The sequence below is a fragment of the Cottoperca gobio genome, chromosome 10 (genome assembly GCF_900634415.1).
Source record: "Cottoperca gobio chromosome 10, fCotGob3.1, whole genome shotgun sequence".
Taxonomy (NCBI): Eukaryota; Metazoa; Chordata; class Actinopteri; order Perciformes; family Bovichtidae; genus Cottoperca; species Cottoperca gobio.
In genome coordinates this window covers 13,414,976-13,432,475 of record NC_041364.1, presented here as the reverse complement: position 1 = coordinate 13,432,475, position 17,500 = coordinate 13,414,976, and positions in this window count along the sequence as shown.

The following is a 17,500-nucleotide window of genomic DNA, read 5'->3' as shown; positions in this document are numbered from 1 at the left end:
TCACTGTCAGCACACTGAGAACTTCTGAGAATGTTTCCTTCTGTCCCTCTCACTCTCCCTCTCCCTCTCCCTCTCCCTCTCACTCTCACTCTCTCTCTCCCTCTCACTCTCACTCTCTTGCTTAGTATGGTTTCTGTACCCTGCTCACTGACTTAATGCAGCATGAAAACAGAAGAGTGAAAAAGGGAGAGCAAGAGAAAGACCGTGTGAGAGAAGATTATGAAAAATAATGGCACTGGGGGGGATAGGCAGTAGATAAACAGTAAAACAGAGCAGAAAATGAAGTAAGAAGGGGAGAAGAGAGTGGGCAAGGTAAAGAAAAGAGAAAGAGACGAGTGGACAAGAGCGATAGAGGGCTTAATGAGAGTCAGTCAGAATGAAATATGAGGGCAGAATGTAAGAGATAGCTAGCATGAGAGGGGGGAGAGAGGAGGATGAGAGTGAGGCATAAACTTGGAGAGAAAGCACCAGAGAGAGATTGGGAGGAAATGGTTTGGAAAAACAGTCATGACGTGAAATAAAAATGAATGGTTCAGGGGGAAAAAGGCAGGAGGAGTGGAGAGGACAAGAAGTATGGCTAAAGAGGAGGAAGGCATTGGATTCGGTCTGTGAACTCTCTTGAGATGGGAGCACTTTTTATATTAAAAAGGATCTGTACAAAGGGTCAAGGTCGTGTGTGTACATGCTCCAACATTATAGAATAAATCAAGATCAGTCTTTGCCTTCCTCACAAAGAAAAGCTTTCTGAGTCCACTTGTCAATTTAGACGGGGCCAGAGGGACTCGTTAGTATACCAGTAAACTGAACTCTGCCATTGGATATGAATTTTGAAGACTATTATCACCGGTTATCTCTAGAAGTCTCCATGACCCCTCTGGTCCTATTTATTCTGATTCTTTTTCTTCTTCTTCCATGGGAACAGTGTAACACCTGTGACCCCCTTCCTGCTCCTCACTTTCTTTTAAACCAACATGGTCCTTGACACTTCAATCTGCCTCTTCTTTCTCTCCTGGACGAGGTCATGACGAGGTGTGTGTGTGTGTGTGTGTGTGTGTGTGTGTGTGTGTGTGTGTGTGTGAGAGAGAGTTTGTGGATGTATTTTTACTGTTAGGCTGAGATGCCATTGTCATTTTATTATTTCATTTACTGTCCCAAAAGTCCGTACAGAACTTGGGAAAAGGGCTTTTAGTTACGCTGCTCCGGCTGCCTGGAACCAACTGCAGAATGAGCTGAAACTCAGAGAGCTGGTCTGTCTGAACAGACTTAAAGCAACTCTTAAAGACAATGAAGCAGATCGCTGTGTCTGTAAATGTTTTAATTCATGTTGTGATTTTTATTGTTTTTTGTCTGTAACTGTGCTGCTGCCTATCTTGGCCAGGACACACTTGAAAAAGATTTTTTTTATCTCAATGAGACCTATCCTGGTTAAATAAAGGTTATAAATAAATAATAAAAATGACAGAAGAGAAAAGTAAGGGGGGGAGGGTGGCAGCAGCAGATAGGGAGAGTAAGCTTTGATAGAAAAAGGGGTTGATGGGAGAGGTTAGGTGAGGTAAAGAAGTCTACACAACATACAATAGGATTGGAAAATATTATCTATTCTATTAGGCACACAGTTGCACAAAGGTTGCACAAGTATATGAAATCCCAAAAGGTTTCAATGAAACTGTTATACTTTATGGATAAGATGTGTGTTGAAAAGCGATAACAATAAGAACAGGAGAGGAGACAAACTGGTATACAGTAGATACACGTGAGAAGCTTGATAAGAGAAAGGGAAATGAAAGGGAATAAGGGAGGCGAAGATGTTTGCTAGCGCAAGCTACATTTCCCATGAGCACCAACTTTCAGCTGCCTTTCCGCAACACTGTTTTCCTACAACAATGAAATCCATCCATTCGCATATTAAACAAAGGTGGCCTTCATCTTTTTAATTTCTTGAAAAATAAACCCAATTGTGAGCCTTTTTTACCAACTTAAGAAAGTTGAGCACACAATTGATGATTAATGAAGTTCATGTTTTAAATGTCATAATAATCTAACCTAAAGTTGTATTGTATCATTTATATGGTATGTTAGTGATATGTGACAAAAGAGAAATCGTACAAAAGCCATAGTTTACTAGTCTCATAGTTTAATCAAACTCAGAGACACATTCATGTCATGATCGTGATTTTGTATATCCTGTTTTATTTTGAAGTGTCATGTCCCCCTTGTGTCATGTCTAGTTGTACTTCCTGTCTGTGTGTTTTCCCTCTGTGATTGTTGATTTGTTCCTCCGAAGCCCGTTCACCTTGCCCTTGTGTTTTAGCTTCTCTCCCCAGCTGTGTCTCGTTCCCCTTGTTTAGTGTCTGTGTGTATGTATCCCTATCTGTCCCAGTGTTCCTTGTCAGTTCGTCATCTAAGTGTCACCCCTGTTGTTGATGTCTCCTTGTGCTCCTCGTGCTCCTTGTGCTCCTCGTGGTCCTTGTGCTCCTTGTGCTCCTTGTGCTCCTCGTGCTCCTCGTGCTTTGTGTTTTCAGTTTTATTTGTTATTTTGTATTTTTGCTAGCTTTTTATAAAATAAAGCTCTCTTTTTGTTATAACCTCGTCCAATGTACTGCATTTGGGTCCTCACCTTTTCCCCACCGTGACAATTCACTGTTAATGCAGACATTCAAAGATCATCAATGAATAAAAGAGTCATCTTATAAGAAATTACTTTTTCTTTGTGTCCATTCATATTCCTTCCCCCGTCTTCCTGTCACATCCTCCTTCCTGCTTTCTTGACGTTCTCCTTGTAGCTTTAACCCAACACATCTGAAGCGTGTTCAACACATCTGTGTGCACTGAGCTGTGGATTTCCTTGGTCAGAAAGCTTTGTCATGTAGGAATATCGTCTGTTAATAAAAGTTAAACATATTTCTGAATAGCTCTCATCAGACCTTTCAGAGATTTCTTCTCACTGTACATTTGAAGGAGTTCTGTTAACTGTGATAACCTCAATGCTTCTCTACATAGCATCACCTCTCCTGAGGAAGTAAACAATACAATAGGCTTGTGTTTTCTGTTAATGACTCTCAGTATTACAGCATCCATGAGCCTCAGTGGCCTACTGTAGGTAACTGTGAATCAGAGTTTGAGCATACCTTTTCATTGCTGCAAATCAGGGACAGAGCAATGCATCATACAAAACTGAACCAGAAATCCAGAAGTGGATTGATTTTAACCTGCTGAAGTCTACAAAGCACAATTCATAGCTTCAGCCCACCAATAGCGGTGCGTGCAACCAGATTTTAAATTTGGTGATTACATGATTCATGTACACAGTCTAGCCCAGTACAATTGAGGCTGGAATTGAATCATATACGATCTAGTTTTGAACCCCCACATAAAACAAAGAAGTTATTATTTTTCATAAAACATGCTGATGATTTTTACACATTTTGTCAATGTGTATATATAAAAATAAAAAAACTCTCAACTGCCAATGTGCTCAGTGTGAAAAAACATGCATCATGTTATGATTGCACCCATATGAGAACTTCACAGACCAAAGAAGAGAACATTGATTTCTCTGGTTTGTAGAAAAAAGAAAGCAAAAGGGAAGTAAACTCAAAGCAGTGGTGGAAGCTTCATAGGGAATCGATTTATAAGTTCTGCAACAAGCTGAACAAATTATTATAGGAAACCGTGATTAACTACCACTAAGAAGACATTATTTGTTTGTTTTTCAAGACGTCCTGAACTATTATTTTGCTAAATTAAATTAAAATAACCTAGCTCATATCAGCAATGTACCAGATACAGTTTTAATCACTTAAAGAATATGGATTAAATGTGGAGCTCTGGACAATCACAACTCTTTAAACAAAAAAAATAAAACCAGTTTTACTCTTGTATCAGATCAAAGTGTTCTGCGTGTACTCAACACTTATACTAACTGTTTTATAAATATGCAATTTATAAATAGTTTTTAAAATTAAGATTATGTTTGCATAGCACTGGGCTGTGTAATATATAAACATCTAATTTGATACAGTCTCACACATTTCACTGATCTGTGAAGAATGTTTGTTTGCAGATTTAATTACTTTAAATGTGCCATCTGAGAATCATTATGAATAACTCTTGTGGTACAGGTGGGAAAATATTACGATTCCAAGTAGATTAACGTTTGATAGACTTGTCAGCAAAAATAATCTCCATTTAAATTCATACTGATTTTGAAATGAAACTATGATTATAATAATCAAAAGGATAACCGTTGAAATGTTTGATCACGGTTCTGAATTAATGCAATTACACAATATTTAGTAATCCAAATTGGCAAGAAAACAAAAAGCTAAAGCAACCCTCTAGCCGGAAAACTTCTGAGCGCCGACTTTGTTTTGCAAAAGTTTGTACCTCAAATGAATGAGATACAAACACAGCCCAAATAGTGTTCCTGTCCAAAACATTTTTAATTAATAAAATTGTCACAGGATTTGGCTGAAAAAATACCATTCCAGTGAGAACAGAAAACTTTAAACATTATCAAGCGTTACATCCTATAGTACTCTGTCATTATGTGGACTAAACCAAGCAGTATGTATGTTTAATGTGAACGTTTAAACCCCATGAGTGCTGTGTATCTCCTCTTCTAAACTAATGAAACACTCAAAGATGCAGAAGACGTTGTTATCGCACACTGCAGAAGGAGCACTGTCTACTCTCATACACAAAGCAAACATGTAACTTCCGTTTCCATTTTTAGATTAAGCCAATTGGTCTTTGTATTTCCCAACAGAATTACAATTCTATCAAACACAATGACGACAACAGGAAAAAAAGAATGTCAGAAAAAAAGGGGGCGACGATCAAAAGAAGAATGACAAAAGACATGTCAGTTTTCTCAAAGCATGAGCAACTTAATAAGGACTATGCTTTCTATGCAATACTGGCAGGCGTCAGAGTTCAACAGAGTTCAAAGCAACTTATTGACTCAGAGCATTGTGCCATTTCACAAAAGGCTAAAAGCACAAACTCTCATGCAGGTGACATACAAGAAGGGGGAAACACGCTGGAAGAGGTGGAAGAAAGAAAGGAAATGGCAACAAAATAAAAAGAGAATTGAGCTTTTAACACAGATGGAAAAGACTCAAGATGGTAACATGGCACAGTGAGACACACAGATGAACAGACTACCTTTTTTTTTTAAAGATTGCATTAATAAAGATGGTTTAAAAACAACTTCAAAGTCAAATTTAATCATGAGTTTTATATACAGGTATCAAAGCCATCTGCTAAACTATTATCGCGTTGATGGCCCTCCACCTATTATGGTGTGTAACTGAATCACACAGCTGGTGTTTGTCACACTCACACATGAAATTGGTATCACATGGCAGCTGTTCCACATTTTTGGAAAAAATAATGTTTAGGATTTAACTTTCACCACTTAAACTCAGAAAATATACCGTCCATTGTTTCTAGTGAAATAAACCAGAAGACACAGCACGCGCTAAAACTGTAAACTCCCGTGTGACAGTTCAACATGTCAGAAGCAGAAATCCTTTATTAGTCCCACGACGGGGGAAAGTTACGTTGTTATAGCAAAAGAACAAGAAAGTAAAGTGTCGAGTACACAATAATTAAATAGAATAAAATAGAGTAACAGTAGTTTAAGTATATAGTTGTTGAATAAAAGTTGTAAAAGTGAATAATGCACATGGCAGTGATACTTGTACTGGTACTGGTCAAATACCTACACAGAATGTGTTCATGCTATGCAGTAACACTATCATTCCATTTATCAGATGAATTAAATGCCAAATGTGTGTCCAAATCAAATAATGTCAATCTGCATAATTTAGCACAATCTGAACAAAACATGAAGTAAACTTTTATCAATCATCTATAGCACGGTCAATGACAGTAAAGGCTATACCTTCTACACAGATCTAAAGTATGCCTAAGAACCTATTCTCAGCACTAGATATGCATTTAGAACAGAGATAAATAATGTAATGCTTTTCATTTCTAAGAGGAGGTGAAAATATGCCATGCAGAAATGTCAATAAAGGTTTAATCAATTTTTAGAATTGACAGCACGGTGCTGGGTACTTCATAGCTAATACGTGTTTGGATTATTTAACCTGAAACACTGGCCTGTTTGAATCACTAATATTATCTTTAATGTCAAGGAATAAGCTCAATGTTCATGTAGTTGGTTAAAAACTGCTCCAGATCACAAGTGTTGACTTAGTTAAATATATTATCTCACCTTCCACTGTGTTGTGAAGATGCACTCCGAGCAGACGCTGGCATCTGATGTGCTGGGGAGAATGAACACACAGCAGGGTCAGGACTCCTTGTTTTAACCATACACATTTAAAAGCAGTAACATTATACTAATTACAACCACTTTTCATTTAAAATGATTGTTGAAATAGGCCTCTGCCAGAGCTAATATACTATAAAGCTTACCCAGCTGTCTGCATTCACCATACCTCTGTTATTAGTCAGTATTTAGAGGGAGGAAAAACTTGTTACTGAGTCATCTCCCGTTTGAAAGGATGACAGACGACTGAAAATCAGCGGTCAACGCATCCTGTGTAGACGGCGTGTAATACGCCTCGCTGACGGCCGCTGTCAACGTTGACATCTCCATTGCCATTAGGGACATGGGGTTGAAACAGAAGACCTTGAACTGACTACAATGGCTTCTTTTGAAGTCAGTCATGTGATGAAAATGTTTTTTTAGACAGTGACTTGGCACCAATAAAGCTAAGATAAATTGCAGCCAAAAACCCAAGGCTTCTGCCATAAAGCATTCAGGACTCCAAAGAAAATCCTGCTTAAATGTCAGTATTATTTGTCCAGTTCAGCTTGAGTCTCACTGGAGAGCGGCGGAGTCTGACAGCGAGTCCAGCATGTTTTCAGTTGACGTTCCTCTATAAACAACTGCCTCCCCATTAACATGGTTGCATGCAGGCAGAAAGTCACTATTTTCCAGAGCTGTTGAAAGGTGAATAAAAAGTGATTAGTTGGACAGCCACACACTGGGATTAGACAGCAATCTTCTTCTTAATGTGAAGCTCATGATTCATTTTTGTAAATACAATGTTTTTCATAGTTAAAGTACCCAGAAAGCATCAAGCTGTCAGCCATACGAGACATTCCTGTTCTAAAATGTTTCAGTGCCAAAACAGGAATACCTGAAAGTCAGTGTCACTGATGTCCATATCGCAAACAGCCTCGTCATATGAACGATACTACTGTTCCTTTTGACTGTCTGTCCAAATGTGACAAAACCAAGTTTGCATAGAGTTTAAGACACAGATCAATGAATGCTTCAGAAAAGACATTGAGATTAGAGACAATTATAATTCATAGACCGTGCATACGGAAGCAATACACACCAGTCAAGCACAATGTCCCTTACTTCAACTCTGGATCACATGATTCTTCTATTCAGCTGCTGAGCTGAAATGATAAAGTCAATTTTCATTACTTCACAGCAATTTCACAGCTCCTTCTGTTCTCCGTGGTGGTTGCCTTGACTACGTTATCACAGGGGGTTTACATGAAGTAAGGTCTTCTGTAGTTGATAAATTACAAGAGGGGTTGCCAAATAAACAGTGCAGTGTGTTTGCCTATTTTTGTGCATGCCTGTGTATAATGAATGTGATGATTCTTCATCAGACGCCCTGAAAAGACACAGAATGGTTTAGCTGATAAGAGAGGAACAGAGTAAAAGGAAAAGTGTGTGTGTGTCTGTGTGTGTGTCTGTGTGTGTGTGTCTGTGTGTGTTTGTCTGAGTCTGTGTGTGTGTGTGTGTGTGTGAGTGTCTGTGTGTGTGTGTGTGTGTGTGTGTGTGTCTGTGTGTCTGTGTGTGTCTGTGTGTGTGTGTGTGTGTGTGTGTGTGTTTAATCACCACATGGTGGTATGAATGGCAGCAGAAGAGAGACAGAAGTATTGAAATGTGCACACATACACACACACACACCCACAAACACACACACACGCACACACACACACACACACACACACACACACACACACACACACACACACACACACACACACACACGGTTCACTTTGTCTGACCACTGTCCTTTACCGGGTAATTGAGCTGATTGACAGCTGTAAGGGCAGAATGGGCGGACGCAGATGGCAGCGAGTTGGCAGATCTGTAAAGTCGAGGAAACTTCAGAGTACAAGTACATGCACAACAGTTTGGCTTAATACACAAAAAGCACTTGAGGTACTTCAAATACAAGGACAAAGATATTGTGAATCCTCTCAGCTCTAATTAAGAATTGGGGCATTTGGTTTGAATGCTTTATCTGGTTATTTAATCATTTAGGTTGGTCCTTCATTTAAGCATTTTCTTATGCAAGTGCTGAGAAGTAAGGTTTAATTTCTGCAGCTTAATGGCTTTGCTCCAGTTTGAATGAACTATGTGTGCTAGGAGTGAATTAATTTTAATTTAAGTATAAAATTAAAATAACAACTCACTCACTATTTAGTGTTTATTCTCCTTTTTGTTTGATTATGGTTAGGAAAAAAATACTTTCTTAACATCAGTGCTGAATACATTTGTCTTTTATTTCCCCGATGAATTGAAAGTGATTTAACTTTTAGCACTGGTGTGTGTACATTTGGTACATGTGGTATATTTGTCTCAGCATCTCCATGTGTTGATGGTGTCATGCATGTGTGTGTTCATTTGCTCAAGGGAATTGCATTTCCCTCTGACACAGTGAGGGTTCATTTGGTTCATCTGTGATTTTCTGAAGACTAATGTGGAATAAGAGGTGCATAGCAAACCAGCGGCCTGCTGCAATTATTGTGTCAGGGGGTGACGGTATTTTCTACCTTCCATCTCCTGCCTGCCAGGACCAGGTCAATGGCAAATGAGTTGTTTCAGCCACTCACAGGAAAATAACATTCGAAACACCTTTCTGATGTGAGGTGACAGTACTAACCCCTGAGTAACTGTACCATCCAGATACCGAGATCTGGATGAATGGTTTACAGTTTTATAAAAGTAAGACCCAGCCATCTACTAACTAAATACAAAGATAAAATGAATGCCATCAAAATGTTGGGCATTAATAATATTATTGCTGGTTTATGTGGGTATTTATGATGAAAATAACCTCTGGGGAGATAATCCTTGATACAACTTGTATTTATTCTTTGTCAGTATAAATATATACAATGTTCGTATGCATTTCAAATGCATTCATAGGGTAATCCCAAGATTAAAGTTAAATGTTGGACACCCAGCAGCCTTTCAAGTTCCTCATGTTTATACAGAATTATGTAAAACTACAAAGATAAGATTAACTTGGCAAATGACTCGCATATGCATACATGTTTCAATGCAGTTAAAGCCATAACTTGTAGAATGTCAATGTGAGAAAAATCATCTTTCAAATTATAGCGATGGCATGCTAACAGCCAGTCAAAGTCATCAAAGTGAACATTTGTCAAATCCTACACATAAGGGCTTCGACTGCAATTAAAACAACTAAAACACATTAATGTACCAAATAATTAAAAAGAGACACAAAATCATGAATGTTCAGATTGCTAGCAACCGTGGAGCTACTCAATTCTTATCAAGTGGCAGAATGATGATAACAACTAAATGTTGTCTTTTTAAGGTTGCTAGCATTGTAAATACTTTAAATACAATGTTTACCCTTACAATAAACATTCAAAACAATTTAATGAGTAGAATCATTATTGACAGTAAAATCAAGTGTAAATGCTCAAAATCATCATGAAGAAATGGACTTTAATTGAGCAAGACTTTTTAGTAGTTGGTCATGATAGTTAAGGGGACATATCGTGTAAAAACTAAATGTTCAGTGCTTGTGAACATTTGGGTATCTTGAGTGCACAACAACAACCCACAAACTGTGAAATAAGACAACCCAGTCAGTTCTTTGTGAGCTGCCCTGCTCAGAAAACATAAGATTCAACAAGACATTCAGATTTGTCTCCCCTACCTATGTCACATGCGGGCTCATTAGAGTATATCACCCTCATCTGAACATCTCCACCTACTGCTTGAGAACAACCTTTGCGAGACATATGGGAATACAGGTATATTCAGACACACAGTATGAGACAAATAAGGTTTGTTTTACATTAAAGCATAAAAACATGTTATAAACAAGTAAAACAATATGAACGGTTCTTAACGGTTCTTGATTCCAATTCTTTTTTGGGAGTCAAAACAGGTCACATGTTTTTTTTTGTGTGTTTTGTTTTTTACAGAAACATTTTTATTTCTGAAAACCTTTTTCGCCAATTCATATTCATAAGTTTTAGGGAACTTGTAAATTAATGTCATACAGTTTAATTTGGCTGCTGTTAATAAACAATATGATTCAATAAATTCCATCTACAAGTTAGTTGTGATTGGTGCAATTATAATAATAACCCCCCCCACCTCCTCTCCTCTCTATCCATCTAAAGTCCCTGTCACACATATCCGTATGACAGACACGAATGCCGGCGCATACGAAATATCGGCAATAGATTAAGGGTAAGTTGTGATCGTTTGAAGGACGCAGACGTTACGTCGTACACGCCAGACATACGGCCCTGTCACACAAATCCGTATGTCAGAAACATATGCCGGCGTATATGAAAATTAGCTCAAAATTTGTCAGAGTCCAAATATGTCCAACTTTTGTAGCTGACACATACATAACGAATACATAACAAATTATTATACGTATGTCAAACATTGATAGCGTATCACTTACTTATTTAAAACGTATCAGAGCGTCTGGCCAGCGGAGCTGGAAAAGTGCCATCTGGTTCACAAATCGGTTATCCTCTCGATATCAATACATTGGCTGTAGGATTCACCGTCAGCCGATGTAGCCTATATCTAGCGTACCTCTAACGTAGTCACGTAGGTATTTACGTAGGTATTCACGTACTATATTCACGTAGGTAAGTATTCACGTATGTCATAACGTCTGCATATCTTATGAAGCACACGTTGGGTATGTCCGGTAATTTTGAACATTCAACAACGCACCCCAGCGTAACACAGTGAGCTCTTAACGAATACTACTTATACCTTACCTTATATCTACGTAAACCAGAGTGTTGCCGATATTTTGTATACGCCATATTTTTGTATATCTTATGCATTTGTTGGGTATTCGTTTGATACATTTTGTATAAGTAAGTGATACGATATCAATAGGTTAGACATGCTTATCTGTATATGTTCACTTTTCCGATCCGATCCTAAAAGTTGGACGTATTTGGACTTGGACAAATTTCCGTATGCGCCGGCATACATTTCTGTCATACGGATATGTGTGACAGGGCCTTAAGGATCTGAACTAGGATGGAAGCAGGTATTTCTTTATAACCATCAAAATGTGACTTTGACGAGTAGCTTGAATAGAAAATGCAACGTGACCAACAGAGTATGTGAGTGTGAATAGGAGAACGGACAATAACATAAGAAAGAAGCAGAAAAACAGTTGAGGTGTTTGACATTTGTATTTCAGCTACTTTCCGATTCTTCCTGTGTCTCAGCCGTGTTTGTGTTTTTCTGACTTGTCTGTGAGTCTGAATGACTTGCCTCAGTCTGTCTGCATATAAATATGTGTGAAATTGACAAGATATTTCAGAACGGAACAATCAGGATTCTATAAGCATCAAAGGCAAAAGTCTCCCTGACAGCCGTGCTGTAGATCCTCTGAAGGAGAACTCGCAGAAATTCAAATGCGTTTCATCAGGGAGTAATAATAATAATAATAATAATAATAATAATAATAAATTGTATTTATAAAGCGCCTTTCAAAGCTAAAAGCAATCTCAAGGCGCTAGAGAGTGAAGTTGTGTCGATGACAGTATCTTATCTATACCGACATCTACTTCCTTCAGTAATGATGAAATAAGAGAGTGACAGAATAGTGTTAAAGGCTGGTCCAGAGGACAAATACTAGCCTGTGATGATGAATTACTGCCCACTGATTGATTTGTTTTATCATGATTATCTCCGACACCCCCAAAACTCTTGTAACTGTTTAAACGTTTTTTTTATTCCAATCGGCCACTGCTCACTGGCATCGTGTCTTATTTTAATCAATGTATTTCATAGCCCCTGAATTATACTGTACATGCTCACTAATTTGAAGTGTTTCTCATCCCAACTTGCAACAAACAATATGTGTAAGAATTTACAAAGTTAACACAGACTCTGCTTTCTGTTGTATGGACATATTGTTGTACACCAACTCTTTTTCATCTGCCTCAGAGTTTTAACTTTATATAAAAAAAAGGCAAATGTTGATCTATTCACCTCGGGAATCCTTGTTCTGCAAATTACTGCTAAGGTCTGTGCTAACAAATCCATTAGTTTGACATGGGGGATGACACTCAATTAGATACTCCCTGAGGTGCTTTCCTTCATTCCCTGCTATCCCCTCTACTCCCATTACAATTTTGTCTCTTTCTATTGGCTTCCATCTGCTCCTTTCTTTGTCTTCCTTCATGTCTTTCTTTTTCTCCCTCTTTCCTCTCAGTTTCTGTCCAGTGACTCCAAGGTCTGGGCTCATTTAACCTTTATGGGACAGACTACATTAAATGTGAGGCTTCAACTGCTGACTTGAATTGAAGCTAACAGCATTCAGACTAGTGTTAGCCCATTACCATTTAAACTTGTAATGCCAATAACATGGATTCAAATTGAGATTTATAAGAATGGGGAGCTGTGGGACTTAGAGATTGTAAGCCTCTGGTAGGAGGTTATTAATATGATATGAGAGAAAGATGAACGAGAACATGACTCCTGAAATTGACATGCATGAGCTGCTAGAGATCAAGTTCAGTGTCAGAACTCAATCTATTAATTAACACGTGCGCCCAAATAATTCGGCACATACATACACACACTAAAATGAAAAGAAGATATAAATTAAATAAATCTTGAAATTAGCAGAGTAATTAGTGACCGTCTCTTTAATTGTCTATAGTCATTATGATCTTTAATCAGCCTTAGCCTAACACGCGCATATAGAATCAAAAGAGGATCCTTTAAGGTACTAATCTATACTATTTTTTGCCAACCACAGTATTGAAGAAAAGTAAAATATATAAGCTCATTTCATACTTCATTACTTTCACTTTTAACAGTTTGGGCCTGATTTAAATGCTTGTGTATATCCTTCCATCACAGTCAACAGGGATTGTTGATGCCTAATCCAAACCAAGATCCTAGACATATATGTTATTGTTGTGTATATATTGGATATATCCTTTTGAAATGATGGAACAGAAGTAATGTTAGTCAGTGCTGAGGGATTCTGTGTTAATCAGTGACAGTCAGATGGAATAGGATGGATTCTCACTGGCACTAAACTAGGAATCAATTAAGTTGGACGGTTATATCCAACTGTGTGATAGAAACCAATTTCTCAATTTGTTCAGTTCAGAGAACTGTGTGTGTGTGTGTGTGTGTGTGTGTGTGTGTGTGTGTGTGTGTGTGTGTGTGTGTGTGTGTGTGTGTGTGTGTGTGTGTGTATGTGTGTACAACCAATATTTGCATTAATATTACAACCAGGCAAAACCATGTGTGGAAATGGGGAAGTCTCCAGTCCCATGAATAAAATGAATAAAGCTGAGAGTTAATCTTTAATGCTGTTTAGCCTCAACAGGGGACCCTGATTGTGACATCATCCGTTTGCACTTCAAGCATGACTTTACCAATTTTAATATTGAGGCAAATAATTTGTCATTTGTACGTGTGCACACACACTTTAATTGACAAAGCAGAGCACAGGGTAAGGACTGCTTGAACGACAGTTATGTTAACCTTCAGTTAGCCTTTAACTTTTTTGCCGCTATTAGAATCAGACTTATATCTGGATATGTTTCATCACACTGACATGACTTATTGAGTATAATATAAGTGGTAAAGGTCTAGACAGTTTTAGGATTAGTTAACACCACTGCCTTAGGGAAGACGTTCTTCTTTCTTAACTTGACACATTGGCTCTTTCCTCTGTTTTCACTTTGTCTCAGTAATATCCAATCTGTGCGAAATGGATAAGATGTAAGAGATGGAGGGGAGGAAAGATCAGATAACACAGGAACAGATGTTGATGATGGAAGATCACAGACTATGGACTATAAGTAAGAGAATTAAAAAAAAGGAAAGCTGGAGAAATCATGAGTGTAGTTTCAAGTGGGAAGGTAGTCAGTCATTTTAGTCAGTCAGTATTTTATATGGAGGTTCAAATGCAGAAATATAAGTAAAGAGAGGCAGAATGGGGAAGGAGAGGAGAGGAGAGAGAGAGAGAGAGAGAGAGAGAGAGAGAGAGAGAGAGAGAGAGAGAGAGAGAGAGAGAGAGAAAGGACTGAGAGAGAAAGGACTGAGAGAGAAAGGACTGAGAGAGAGAGAGAGAGTTGAATTTGTGGCAAAAGTCCTGGCTCTTTCTTGCCGTTTGTCTTTCTATTCTTTAGATGCTTTAAAGACAAACCATTCATCTATTCTTTATGCCTGTGGAAGAATATTGATGACAACATATTTGAGAGAGTACAAAACAAATTCTAAGCGCTACTTAGGTTTGATTTGCTCGTTTTGGCAGCTTTTGAGATCACAATGTGTTGCTTGCCAATCATTTCTATTAAAAAGCTGCAACAGAACATGCCCACAGCTGAACATCAGGGTAATGTCTTTTTAAAGTAAAAATCCGCTGGAAAAAAATAAAAGAAACCTGCACAAGAAAAACGGCGAGAGCCCGGTGATGAACTAACACAACCAACAAAATGTCTCTGTCAAAGTGTATTGACCTCAAAATAAGCCAATAAAAGCTAGAAATCACGTTTACAGGGTACTTTATTGTTTTGAGTACTACACCCTGGATTATGTTCACATGCTGCCAACAATTGTTTTTTAAAGAATGAAGTGCTTTATTTATTGCACCGGAGTCACGGTACATGTCCACTAGATCCGGCAAAGACGCTCAGAGACACGCTGCTCCACTCAACTCGCTACTCTAGTGGTGACCTGCCCTATGGTGGAATACATCTGATTGGTCCCTGGCTCTCTGCTCGCCGTTTCAAGCATGAAACAACATGGTGGCCTGCTCATAAACTTTCTGTAATTCCGTCTAAACAATCCACCAAAAGCTGCTAATTCCTGTATAATTTTAGAACTTTATACACCATAGTCGGAGGTTTGCATCCACAGTCTCATTTGTTTCTCCACCGAATCCTTTAATAGCAGGGCGGAAACTGTCCTTCGGCAGATTGTGGCACCATCACATATCACTGTGACTCTGAGCCAAACGGTACTATATCCTCCCAATTGTACCTCTTCCCTGACTTCACACTCTCTCATTCCTCATTCAAAGTAATTAGGAGGGAAACCTTGAGTCAGCAGTAAACTGCACAGTGCCAGTCAAATAACTCTCTTTTCCCACTTAAAACAAGGGCTGCCTTTATTCCCTTTTTCCTACCTTTTCCTCTACTACAGTACCCGTCTCTCCTTTAACTCAATGCCCTGTTTTTTTAAGCCACAAAAGTATGGAGAAATCAGTATGTCTGCCAGACTGATTTAATTATTTTTTTGTGATTTACAGAAGATTAGTAGTGTGCAAAAGTTGAGGCAGCGAAAAAAGAAAGGAGAGAGAAAAAATGAGAAAGATGTAACAAGCATGAACTGAAAAGAGAGTCTGAAATAGGGAGAAACAAAAGTAATCTTGTCAACCGTCTTTACTAGTTAATCAAGTTGCATCTGGAAAAGCTGCAATCCGGCTTTTTAAAGTTGGACAACTGGAGTTGGAAAGCTGGAGTCATTCTGTGTGGTCAGCACATAGTGCACAGTCGCTGGAAATGTTGCAGCTGCTCAGAAAGTTGCAGAAAAAATAAGTAAAGTTCTGGAACACACTGCTAATGTAAGCAGGAATCCTTACCATAGCTCAAAATGTTTTAGATAATAATTGTATCTTCTGCTGACTGTTTCACCCTGCTTCCAGTCTTTGAAGTAAGCTGAATACAAATTTTTTTGTCAAAGATGCAATTCTAAAGATGTATTTTCAGTTGTATCTTTTGTTTTTAACGCGCAAAGAAATAGGAAATGACGGTTAGGTGTTTTAGGAGCAGATAACTGACACACTTGGGCTGTTTTTTGAGCATTAACTGGGACCAGTTGCCACTCACAGCATGCCATTAACTATGAAACAAAACATGTCGTTCTCTGATGTACTGCTGGCTATTTGCTGGCTAAGTAAGTGTTGGAGCTGTTGGAAGTCCCTTTTGACGGAAGTTAACCTTTTCCCTGATCCCAGTCTTTGTGCTCAGCAAGGAAACAAATCTCTGTCCTTGAAACAGAAATACAATTTGTGTTGAGCTTCTCATGTGACTGTAGATAAGATGGCAAACAGGAAAAGGAAATGAGATGGCACTTCATTATTTTTTAAATACAATGAAAAACGTTACATATTTGTATCAACAAAGACTGCTTGTATTTGTTCAAATGTATTAATACATTTTTGGCCACTCGTGGGATAGGCTCCACTATCGGACAGATTCCTTTAGAGTTGATAATCGTGTAGTTATTTTTCTGCAGTTACCAGAAAGCTGTATTTAGCCAAGAAGAAAAGCCATATTGGCAATACATGCATCAGTATCATACCCTATACACACATGCTGCCAGTCCAAACAAAACGCAGATATGACATTAATGGGAGACAACTGCCCTCTAGGGAAATTATATTGTCGGGAGTCAATTTGTGTGGAAAGGTGCTGAGCAATGTGACATTGTGTTATACTTGAAGGAGCCACACAGGGGAGGAGAGAAGATAAGAAGACTGATCCAGACAGTTAGAGGAAAAGACTGTGATGGACCGTAAGACTAACTGGCAACAGAGAGTGGAAACAGAGAGAAAGAAAGGAGGTGTGTTTTCAGACAGGAGATGTAGTAAGAGGAAGAGGAGGTGATAAGACTGTGAAGGACATTGTGAGAACAGTGACTTGATGGCTAGTGCAATCTGGGAACCAGATCAGCTGTCGATAAGCCAATAAGCCAATAAGCCTTCTTGGGGCAACAGGCAATATTTCCGTGGGTTCCAGTGCAGACAATATATTTTGTTATTGTTTACAGTCCAATTAGTAATTGTAGACGCGAGAATGGCGTCGGAGTTAAAAGACGACGTATACTACCAGATTGTTTTACAAGTAATCAGTTTACACTCAGTTAACAGTTTATTATTTAGCTAATACAAAGCTAAATCTTTGTGAGACAAAGCCGATGGGTTCCGAGATTTAATTTGTTCCGTCTCTTTTGCTCTCCACACGGACTCTTTACCTGCATAGCAACCAGAGCCCGCTCAAACACGACTGGTCAATACTACTCGGACTACAAACGCATTACAGATGGAAATCTGTAATGCGTTTGTAGTCCGAGTAGTATTGGTTGCTCTGGTTGCTATGCTTCCAATACCAAAATCTTGTCCCGTTCCTACAGATTCTGCATTCATATGGAGAT